This window comes from Mesoplodon bidens (genome assembly GCF_964165515.1).
Source record: "Mesoplodon bidens genome assembly, chromosome: 11".
NCBI lineage: Eukaryota > Metazoa > Chordata > Mammalia > Artiodactyla > Ziphiidae > Mesoplodon > Mesoplodon bidens.
The window spans coordinates 18,828,645-18,841,305 of record NC_138167.1 but is presented as its reverse complement, the minus strand read 5'-3'; the positions used below and the strand labels follow the sequence as shown (position 1 = coordinate 18,841,305).

The window sequence follows — 12,661 nt, the reverse complement described above, 5'->3', positions numbered from 1 at the left end:
TTTTGGATATATTTTAATCCAAATATTTTGATTTATCCAAATATTTGTCCAATATTTTGATATATTATTTTCATTGAGGGAACTTCTTGACCATACAGTTATTTTCTTACTGTTTGTATTTTCTTTATAGAGACTCATACTAATATATAATTTTATCGTTTCACTTATTGGTATTATATACGTCTCTTTGAGCTCCTGGAGTGATTCAGTCAGTGGTCTTTGACCCAACAGTAAGAGAGAAGTATTCTTCGTGGTCACATAAAAATGTAGTGAATGTGAGTTTATGCTTCCCTTTCATTAGCCAACTACCATTCATTCCGAAACGAGGTAAATGATTACTTTCACTGAGTTGAAAGTTAAGGATTTGGAAACTATACATTTGCTGTTCCCTTTAAAATCAAGATCTAAGTTAATGAAAAGTGGTGAAAAAAGATTTTAACAAGGCTTTTAATAAAAGTACATTTTAAAAAATGAGGTGGTCTCCATTTTCTGGGGATTTTAAGTTATTTTTTAATCATATATTATGATTCTGTTAAACATCTAAAATATTTAATCATTAAATGTGTGTTTTGAGCATACCTGTTTTTCACCCTTAAATTATTCTACCTGGTCTTATGTATCAATTACTTTCATTGGAAGAAAAACTACACATATACTTTCCATTTTCTATATAATAGAGGTGGTTTAATAACTGCAAAAAGCCATTAGAGCTACCTTATGTTTATTATCCCAAAAGCTTGTGGAGAGCCAACTAACTTTCCAGAAATGAAGAAGGAAAAATAGTATCTGAGAATCCCCATATTCAAAACACATCTTTCATTTACTTTATTCAGGTCTCATCTTAAAGAATTCCTTATAGGAATCTCTATGGCAATCTGGTGTTTAGACCAGAGGGGAAAGCACATAAGGCATGGCATTTTACCAGTCTTTCTGCTCTTTGTCATATGCTGTTTGGTTATCACCTAGAGGGTACTTCTGTGCCTCAATTTCCCACATTTATCAAAGATGACAATATAGCTCTGGAATATATACATTTTCTATTTGGTTAATTTTTTTCTCTGTGTGAATATTATAAAGTACGTATAGTCATATATAAATGCCTAATATTCATGTATACATATAGACCTAAGGCTTATCCTTTAGAATGTTAGGACATTAAAATATTCATGCCAGTTTTTCCAATATATCAATTTATGGGACTGGATCTGGCAAAGCTATCATTTGTAATGACGACTGGAATGCAGATGGATTTTAGTGACTGTATATAGAAACTGGGGGGAGGGAGTAGCAGTCGTTCTTTGTTTTTTAGGATGAAGCAGAAAAATCTGCTCTTTCCTATATATGGAGGAATTTGTTAGAAGCAAGAACTAAAATAAGGACTTACCGATCAGCTAGAAATTACATTTCTTTTATCTTCCCACTTCACTAATATTTTTACCCTCTGAAAGTGTATGGATATTTTTACAGAGATATATTACTGACTTTTGGATGAACACCAGTATTTTTCATTTGCAGCGAGGAGTATATTACTGGTGTTATCTAAATACTCTTTAACGAGTCATCAGCAATTTTATTATAGTCATCTCAGGCATAAAAGCCGAAAATTAAACATTTCGTTCCATTCTTAAGTAAATTGGCAATGATTCTCAACCATAGGACACAACATATCTATGGGGCGTGATGTGATTCGGAAGGCTGGATGAGGAAGGCACTTTTAAAAGTACTTCTATTTTAAATATATGTTCCTAAATACGATTTACTGCCATAATGGGCCACTGTTGCCAATAGAATTGTATAATGTTTCTCCAGTGTGTTGAGATGGAAAAGTTTGCAAATGACTGATTTATGGGACAGGATGATGTTTTATCATTGTAAGACTCAATAACCATATTCAAGAGGAAACATCAAATCATATGAAATAGTAGTGATTAGAGGATAGGTAGATAGAAGGAAGACTGAAATTAATCTTCAATAAGTCACTCAAAATATCTTCATTAACATTAGATTGACAGATTATTCACTTACATTCAAGTAATCAAATCCATGCATGTGTTTCCTCTTGGTACTTCTGTTCACCAACTAGTATTTTATCATCTTTTCCTGATTCAGCAGCTACATGTAGAAAGGTTTTGTAGTTCAATGCCTATGCAAACTTCACTAAGGTAGCTTTTAGTAGCAGAAATTGTGATACTATACTTACATAAATGAAAAAATTATTATATTATATAAATTAAAACAATAGACAATTGCTATGAAAGATTATTCAGAGCTCCTAATTACAAAGAATAGGGGGAAGTCCATCTTCAAAATAAACCCTTTTCCCCTAAAATCCACATTCACCATGAGATTAATGTTGAAAATATGTAAAATCTACATGTTTTTGATTCAGTAGCCCTGTGTTGATACATTCTTGATTTTTTTTTTAAAGATGAGGTTTATGGAAAGGAGTATCTATACTTTCAGTGTTTCTAAAATATAAGGGCAGAGATTCTTATCCATTGCTTACAACTTTCCTGGGGTATGTAAATTTCTCCTGTTGTTTTTTGGCCCATTTCTGAGATAATCAGTAGAGACTCACTAGTTGTAACAGTGGTGAGGACTAAAGAACCCTGTCTCTCTTCTTCATTACACTGAGACCCTGTTAGTTCTGTTAGTAGGAGAGGGAAACAAGAGTTGCTTTTATTTTTGCCTGTTGTTCAAATAAATGGATGCTGTGAATATTTAGAGCAGACTATTTTTAAATACTAGCTCTTTTCAGTATTTTAAAAGGAAGATTTCCAGTGGAGGGGGGGGGTATTTAAGAATCATCTCCCAGAAAAGAGGAATGTGATTTTTCCCACATATTCTAAACATATTATGTACAGTAGTAAATTAAATGATCTCAGAATTTATAATTGGGGATCGCATCTTAACTTGAAGTACATTGCTCCCCAGTATATTACATTCATAATTCCTAATCAGAGTATTTGCTCTCAGCTGAAATAAAAAGCACATAATCTGCTATTTTAATCATTTTATCAAAGATAAAATAAATTCATCCTCCCCACATAGAATTTTACATCCTGGTAACCAAGTAAATTTGCCTGACACTTGTAGGCAAAGCACCCAATTGGTTTTACCTGTACACTTTAATAAACACACAAGGTAAAAAAAGAAACAAGAGAAGATGAGTAATAAAGATAAGAGATATTTACTGCTTCATGTTACTCTTTTATATATATATGTGCAGGGTGGGTGTTGCAATTAAAATGTATCATCTCTCTTTGAAACTTTGTCAATATAGCCTTTTGTCTTATTAACTGATTTCACTCATAAAATATGATTAAAATTTTAATAATTTATGGAACAACAATTATGATGAATTATTAGTAGAATTGACTGTATAATTAAAATAAGTCTAAACTTTTATATGTATATATAGATATACATATATATATATATAGATACAGATATAGATATAGATATAGATATAGATATAGATATAGATAGCAAGAGAGAGAGAAACACACGATGGTTCTTTAAACATGTGGTTGTAGTGCAGCTACCTGGGCAGTGTCCAACATGTTGAAACATATGCAGAAGCCCTTGGTACTAAGTTAATTAAATGTATATTTAAATAATTAAGAAAACAGGTCACTGTAAATTTTGTGAAAACATGATATTTGTACGTCATTTTTGTTTAATGATCTTGAAACCCTGTCTTTGATTTGTACTTTCAGAAATATTCTTGAAATATACTGTGACAAAAATAAGGATTCATTGAATGAATGAATTATAAGATTCTAAACCTTGAATATTTGACTGTGTTTTCATGTTTTACAGTTATGTGTTCGTTGAGTTTAGGAATTGTCACCAACCTCAGTAGATTTTTATCTAGTGACTAAGGAAAGAAAATTTTAAAAGCATAGCTGTTTTCTTGAATTTTTGACTCTCCTGGGTCTATCAGGCCACTCAGATTCCACAGAGAGAACTGTAGTTATGAGAAATGAAATAATAACATTATTTCTAAAGTTTGGTTTTGTGGATGAAACATCAGTACCTGGGAATTCATTTCTGAAATTTTCTCCTCTGACTAGCTCCAGTAATATATTTGGAAATGAGTTTTTCCTAAGGAATAGCAGTTTGCTCCTTCTCTTCCCCCTCCTCCTCCCCCTCCTCCCTCTCCCCTCCCCCTCCTCTCCCTCCTCCCCCTCCTCCCCTCCCTCCTCCCCTCTTCCCCCTCCTCCCTCTCCTCCCTCTCCTCCCCCTCCTCTCCCTCCTCCCCCTCTCCTCCCTCTTCCCCCTCCTCCCCTCTCCCCTTCCCCCTCCTCTCCCTCCTCCCCCTCCTCCTCCCCCTCCTTCCCTCCTTCTGCCCCCCTCCTCCCCCTCCCCTCCCTCCTCCCCCTCCCCTCCCTCCTCCCTCTCCTCCCCTTACCCTCCCTCCTCTCCCTCCTCCCCTCCTCCCCCTCCTCCTCCTCCCCTTCCCCCTTCTCCCCCTCCTCCCTCTCCTCCTCCTCTTCCTCCTCCTCCTCCTTCTCCTCCTCTTCCTCTTCTACTTCTTTGCTAAATTCTGTAATCCAAAGTCTATACTTTAAGATTACTGTAAAAACAAGCAGATAGGTTTTCTATTCTTGTGGCGTTTCTCCTATAGGAATTTAGCACTGCACCATCAGTTGTTTCCTGAATCATTTCTTACGGGAAAAACATTCTAAGAGTCTGTATAGCTTGCAATATATACTGATTTTACCCAATACTTTAGAGATTTTAAACTATTTCCAAACCGGAGTTTCTTAATTAAGGGTTTATTTTGACAATGAAAAAAAAATTGTTCGGTGTTTTCTCTCCCTTAACAGCCAAATTTTGTTTGCCAATGCTTCCTTTGGAACTATAGACAGTAATAGGTAAAATGGTTTTAAAATCATTTTGAATACTGTTGGCTTTCTTAACCACCCAAAAGAAAACTTTTGATTTGGCAAAACTAGTTTGAGTTGAGAAATACTTTACAAAGTATTTTACTACCAAGTAAAATATTTTTAGTGTAATTCAGATACCTTTTTTTGAGCCTATGCTTGCTTGTCTGTGTGGACAACTTAACAGTGTTTATGCTACCTTTGGGAATTTTTTTTTTTTAATAATTTAAGTGTGCTGACTTAAAGCTTTTATTTTGAACAGGATGTCAGAGGGAGGGATATTTTCAGAGTGATTTCTTTGTCCATTTAAAAATTAACAGTAGTTTTTCTTTTCTCTTAATAACAAGGTGTTTTTTCTTTTTTCAAAATGAAACTCTTCTTTCAAATATGACAAATTTGAAACCATTCGTAAAATATCTTTCTAGATACACGTCCCATCCATTTATTAGGAATTAGTTGCATAAGGAAACAGTAGACTATAGTGTTTTTGTGGAACTTATTCAGCCCATGACCACTAACACATATGTCTGTTATAGCCAAATAATTAACAAAATATAATTATATAAAAATATGAAATAAAATCCTGGTTTAACATAATGATACTTACAATAGTTCATTGTGGATAAGAATAAGGGCTCTGAAGTCAGAATGCCTATCTGACAACTTAGATGCTTCCACTGACTAGCTGTGACCTTAGGCAAGTTAGTTTACCTCTGTAAAATGGGCACAAATTTGACCTAAATCATAGAGCTGTTGTAAGAATTAATGGAGATAGTGTATATGGAAACAGAAAAGAGTTCCTGGCATACAGTCAGCCAGAATCCACACTCAATTGTGTACCTTTTATATAGCCCAAAGGTGCCCAGTCAAGGAGATGAACAGGGGTAAATGGGGCTGAAATTCACCCATTAGACCTCTTGCTGGCTGTGCTCTTGCTTGTGGACAGGATCAGTTAGTAGGAGGTGTCCTTTCATTTTGAACAAAGGTCCCAGGTAGGATAGTGGTGGCTCTGTATGTTAGCTGTCTTTATTATTATCCTAAATAAAAACACATACCCTCTTTTTTCAGATGGTCTTTGGGGATTTTGAACTCAGCCTGTTTTCCACATAATTGTTATGAAAATGTGATGTTAAAAACACTGCCTCCACAAGGTAGATAGAAAGTGAATAAGGCAAATATCCAAGTGCTTATATTAAACTCCATTTATCCTCATTGATATTGCATAGAACTTATCAATCAGGAGAAAGATACTCATTGTTAAGATTTAGCATTTATAATAATTAAGGTAGAATGCATAGTGATGGGGTAGGGCTATCCATGATAGGACAGCTATTAAAGGACAATATATGCCTTGTGAATTTACACTGGATTTATAGAATAAAATAAGGGGAAGAACATGATTAGAAACTTTATGAGGAGGACCATTTTTTAAAGTAATGATGATCATTGATAATAACTACAGTTATTGTAACAGGTAGGATGGACGGATGGATGTTTGGATTTGTAGAGTGTATCATATTTATATTTTACTTCCATCATTTTTTTCTGACATTAAATGTATAGAAGAATATTTTTAAGCTGAAATTTTATTTTAAGAATGTCACATTTAGGGTTTTAAATTAAAGGACAGTGAAAGAGCAAAACAATGAATTAGGAATCTTAGGTCTTGGAGAGATACACAAAATATGAAATCTATTCTATTTTGAAACTAACACTGGAGAAAAAACCAAACAGGCACTCTCCCCCGTTTTCAGTGATACAAAGTAAATTAAGTGTGAATCCTATCTCTGTGGGGAGACTGTTTCAGTAACCATTTTACTGACTCCACCCTTCTGCTGTGTGAATCTGGACACAAACCCCATTTTTCTTCTTGGACCTCTCTTCTCTCTCTACCCTCTCTATTCAAATATCACTTAGATGTATTAGGATGGCAATTTGACATCGTTCAACCATATAGATACAACCAGCCTGGTGTAAAACCTTCAAAATCACGTTAACTCCCTTCCCCCTCTCAGCCACCATATCTGGCTTCCAAAGCACACAGATTTTTTTTCTCTCTTTAACGCATCTTCTCCTTCCCTTTGGCACAGCAGGGACACCATACCCTCATCCCTTCTCTGTTGAAATACTGAAGTGGCCTTGGAATTCTTTTCCTGGCTCCTTGTCTCTTCCAGCACCAATCAGCTGTCTTAAGGGTAGCACTTAAAAACCACTGACTATGCTGTGGCCCCAATCTAGGTTTCCAGACCCATCTTGCCCTAATCCCATATAAATAGCCTCTGGAGAGACATACTGGGCCACTAAATATTCCTTGTTATGATCCACGTGTTTCTGTTTCCTTTTCTGTTCACGTTTTGTTCCTTCTTGTTCCTCCTCTACTACTTCCCCAGGGTAAATTCTATGTTTCAACCCTATTCTTTTTTATTTTTTATTTTTTTTTACGGTACGCGGGCCTCTCACTGTTGTGGCCTCTCCCGTTGCGGAGCACAGGCTCCGGACACGCAGGCTCAGCGGCCATGGCTCACGGGCCCAGCCGCTCCGCGGCATGTGGGATCCTCCCAGACCGGGGCACGAACCCGTGTCTCCTGCATCGGCAGGCCGACTCTCAACCACTGCTTCAACCCTATTCTTAATCCTAATACATTTACCATGATGCTTTTCAGATGGGTATTCAATAACCGCCATAAATTAACTCAGCTTGCCTGCCATAGTTCTGGAGAACTTGCACTTTCAACTTGTGAAATGAAAGAAATTTTATACCTATTTGTGTGTCTATAGCACTTCACACAATGTGAATGATTATACTGGTTTAGTTGTAGGTCTTTCCAGCAGATTATAAACTGCACGAAGACATCTTCAGTGCATATTGTACTTTACCATTGCTTGGTACAGTGCAGATAGCATATGCTTAATAAATTACCATAGAATAGAAGTTGCAGAATTTTGGTGCACAGTGCATGTTTTAAACCACATACATATGATCATATATATTTGGTCTTTATAATTCACAGCATTATATCTGATGACATAGTCACTATTAATATTTTTTCCATCTGCTATAGGAAGCCCCGTAATACACTTTGTAATGTTTAATCTTATAATGTATAGAAAGGAAAAATGTAAATTTTATTATAAAGTTAATTGAATAGACTTGAGAAATTATCAGGCATTTGATTAGTAAATGCATTTTTAGTTTTCCTAACACATGAAAATGTATATACTGGGAAGGCAATGTTCATTCTAACATGTAAGTAATTATACAAATTCTGTTCCATGAGAAAAAGCCTCTTTTTAGTATTAGGGCAGCCAAGGATATCCAAAATAACTGGAAAGTCTGTCGTCGTTATTATCATTTTATAAATATATAAAATTACATATATATAATCTTTGTAAAATCATCAGGTAAGGAGATGTATACTCCTAAAAATCAGTGGTTTAGAATAACTGAAAAAACAACTTATAGAGTGTATTAATGATAAGAGGATTACCTGATTGAAAACTCAACAGCACAGATATCTATGACTTAAATTAAAAAGAAAAATTAAGGGGAAAAAAGGAAAAAAGGCAAACCGTATTTGTATTCCTGCATTTCAGGTGAGGTATCTTCATTTTCCTTGTATTTTTTTCTTCTCATTAACTGTAGAAACCCGTATAAATAAGTCTCTGGGCAGCTCCAAATGTCCCCATTTCATTTTTGATGGTATTTCCAATAAGGGCACTATTTCTTGCAAAGGATATTACATCTCACTAATTGTCCTACAAATCCCATTCTTAATTAAAATCAAAATCTTCATTGTAACAACTTTACTATATAGCTTGCAAATATGTGTTCTTTTTGTTTGTTTGGAGGAAGATGCTCTGGATACATTTTTTTTTTCCTTTCAAAAAGGAGCAGCCCTGGTGAGAAAAATTTACAGCAATTGATTTTGTTTGTTTGTGGCTGCAAAACATAAAAACTCCCAAGCAAAACTAAATAGTGCTTGTGGGGCACAGGTCTGACACTTCATGGGCAAACAGTAGGTTTTATAGTACTATTAATGCTAGACAATAAGACAAGGTATAATAATTCCATTTTCATCATCTGTCTCTGTTTTGTACTAAATTGTACACTCCATCATGCATATGCTGGCTATAATGTGACATTTAATTCTGCATTTAGTCTCTGCTTTGTTACCCATGCACGAATATAGCAAGTTCGCTTCTCAAATGCCATGTACCAGCCCTCTAACAACAGCAAAAAAAATTAAATACAAAATAAGTTTGAATAACAGTAATGGTGGGAAAATCTATCCCAGGGTTCATTCTTTTTACAGGGAGTTGGCAAACCAGGAAGAATAGACTTTGTCATGTGCAAATATGGTGACCATAAATGGTGCTGGAGGCTTTTCCATTGTCCTCTGAGTTTGCCATGAGAGAAAGCGGGTGAGAGAAAGAAAGACACGTTTGATAGAGTTGTGAAGAATGTTTGAATGGCTATTGGGTGTTGAGCATTGTCTTGCAGTGACCTCAATTCGGTACAGTAGAGACCCTTGAAAGCACTGTCTGAAGTCACAATACCACTATTCTCCTCCATTTACTAAAAGGGATTAGTTAAAAGGGTGACGTTCCGTGCAGAGAGTTCCAAGTATTCCATGAAACAAAAGGCTCTGAAATGTTTTTGAAGTTATTTTTAATTGAGTTGAACTAATTTAATAAAGGTCCTAAGGAGGAAAAAAAAATAAAGGAATGTGATTGTTTTATGATTCTTCACAGATGGAATGGACATTTATAGCATACTTTTCCTTTAGTGTTCCAGAGAACAGTAGCTCCATTTACAGCTACTGTTAGCAATTTAAAACTGCTCCAAAATGAAGTCTTTCAAGAAGTTGACAGCTTATAAATAAATCTGTCTGATAAAATTGAACATAAACTGCATCTGTGGTTAGTTTGCCAAAATTAATTCTACATTTAATTAGAGATAGCAGTCAAACATATTTAATAAAAAACAGTCTTGGGGAGTAAATCAAATGAAGTCAGATTTTAGCAGACGTTTTGCATTTTTTTTTGCGAGGAGTGATGAAATGACCTCACCTCTCCGATTCCCAGTTATATGGCAACTCTGTAGAATTATGGGGAAGCCAATGAGTTCACACTGTTTGGAAAGGTTCCTTGCTCAGCTTAGGGTAAAGAGAGAAAACGATCATTTTGTGATTTTGCTTGATTCCATCACTGGGTTTTACTTTGATGGCATATGTATTAAACTAACAAGTTAATAAGCATATTACTGCTAATGATTACAGAGACCAGGCTAAGGTAATCCTAATTTATATATATATAAGTACATAGAATTGCCCTTAAACATTTTTTTTGCTTCCTTAGCAATCTTATTTATTTATTTTTTAATTTAACCATTGCAGTGAGAAGTATTAAAATCATATACTAGGTACAATGCCATTTCTTCCCCCGCAAAGACTTCAGAAAATCAGCTTTGCTTATCAAATATTTGTGCTCACTCTGCATGGTTTAAGCAATGTGGCATAGCTCTGGAATCCTGGGGAAGATGCAAAAGCACACAGATCAATCAGAATGCAGCAAACAATATTTTGGAACAAAAGTGACTTACAGTTCAAAGGGCAAAGATGCAGATCTTCAAACATTGGAAGTTTCAACACATAGTTCATAGTCCTAGGTGAAATATACAGACAGACGATAGAAACTAGTATTAGCAATAACAGTTTCAAGTATATATAAAAATTATATAGGGCTGCACTAATACATACAAATATTAATACCAATTAAACCAAATTTTATTTTGATCTTTTTAAAGATCAAAAGTGTGATGTTACTTTCTAGCAATATGGAAGAATTTAAGAAATATTATGGAGATAACATTGTTTTAGTTAATATCAAATTTGGATTAAAAAATTTATTCTTTGAGCTCCTCTGTATTCCTAGCATTGCAATTCTAGAGATAGTTAATCTATACTAAATATTTTTCCAAAAGATCTTTATATCTTAGTGTCATGTAGTTATTCATACAATTTCTGACTAAAATACAAAGAGGCATTTTTTTCAGTTTTTAAAGTTTCCTTTAGCTTTTTTGTCCTTTAAGAAGAATATTTTTATTTTACACTCATGGATTTGCCCCCTAAGTAACTTTATGAAAATTTTGCTAAAATTTTTAGAATAATAGGAAGTAAAAATAGTACACATTTATTCCTGGATTTAAACAATATGTCATTGTTTTGAGGTTTGATCTGTGAGCCTTGCATTGCTTATATTCTGAATAAATAAAGCAGTAGTAAATGTGTACAAAACATAAATTCTATCTACCAGTCACTTTTAGATCTATTATTGAATAATTATGCTGTTTTAAAACTCACAGGTTGACTTAGATACTAATGCATTATAGTTGTTTCATCATTTATCGAAATACAAACCAGCTATTAGGCTACAGTTAGAAAAAAAAAGGATTAAAAAATTAGTTTATTTCAAAAGGAGGAGTTGACCAGTTTAATCATGCTGTAAGATCTTAATCATCAATAAACATATGCCAAAGGACTGGCTGATCTCCTTAACAATTTATATATTGGAACTGAGGAAACAATCATTTTAATCAATAGTTTCAAACTAGACATTTATCTTTCGATGCCATTGCAGAATTAGGATATCATTAATGCAACTTTGTGGATACATACTAAATGGCTGTCCTTCTCATTTAATAAAAAATATAAATAAAACAAACACTTTTCTTAATTTAGGAAATATGTAAAAATATAATATTTTTTATTCTCATGTCATGCAGTTTTGTCAGCCCTAGGAAAATAACTTTTTTCCCAAAATTTCATTAATAACTTTATTATTTATAAAATAAACAGCTTCATTAATATGGGTTAATTAACCCATAAAATTAATATGGGTTAATAATTACATGGTTCCTGCACCCTTGTTAGAAAACCCTTTCAGCAAATCACTTAATTTCACTGGCTCAAGGTTTCTTCATCTTCAAAGTGAAAATATTGACTAAATAAATTCTTATGCAGCTTCTTTGTCTTTAATTCCATGTAGAGCATTTCTACACATTCTACTTTTTCTCTAATTTCAAATGAATGCCATGTCTTTTCATCATTTTGGCTGACTTCATGAGGTGACTTTGAATAGAGCAAAACTAATGGGGAAAGGAGACAGTTTGCAACTGACACAGTTGTAGTTTTTGCTTTATCATCAGCTATAAAAGATTAATGACAACTAGAGAAGTAGGTCAGCTGATGCTCTCAAAACATTGATGCAGAGGTGATAAGTCATAGTAACAATATTTTTATTAAAAAAAATTCTACACTGAGAGTAAAACTTGTTATCCTTTCATTGCTAAGGAGGTTGAGAGGTTTGGTTAAGAAATGCTTGAAAAGGTGCTCTGCAAAGATATGTATTCTAGAAAGGCTAAATAAAGTTTTTAAAAGCCTTGTAGTTCCTTGAAATCAATACAGTGGATGTATAAGGTTAGGACTTTATGGAGAACACAAAGAAAATTGCTCTCAGGCGTCAATGCTTCTTCTACCTTACTTGAGGTTCTCACCATCTGTCAGTGTATCACAGAATTCTCCTGAGTGGACTCCTCGCCTCCTGTCTCTTGTTTCAGATCCATTTATCTCATTGATGATGCCAGTCATGGTTTGAAAAATGCAAATCTGGTATGTCATCTTCCTGATTGAAAACCTCTAATGACTTTCAATTGCCTACTGGATAAAGTCTAAACACCTAAGCCGGGTAAACAAGACCCTTATCTATCTAAC

The 12,661-nt window shown here is 34.4% G+C and overlaps 1 protein-coding gene and 1 long non-coding RNA gene across 5 annotated transcripts in view; one reads left to right on the top strand and one right to left on the bottom strand.

Moving 5' to 3' along the window:
- Positions 1-12,661, top strand: part of SOX5 (SRY-box transcription factor 5) — a 1,022,130-nt gene that overhangs the window by 479,583 nt on the left and 529,886 nt on the right. The gene's annotated exons all lie outside the window — the stretch shown is intronic.
- LOC308625592 overlaps positions 1-12,661 on the bottom strand; it is a 50,219-nt gene that overhangs the window by 9,115 nt on the left and 28,443 nt on the right. The window contains exon 2 of one of the 2 annotated variants that reach the window (XR_014017122.1): positions 9,960-10,553. This is a non-coding gene — a long non-coding RNA (uncharacterized lncRNA). The remainder of the gene's footprint in view (positions 1-9,959; positions 10,554-12,661) is intronic. The other variant, XR_014017123.1, reaches the window with a different exon arrangement.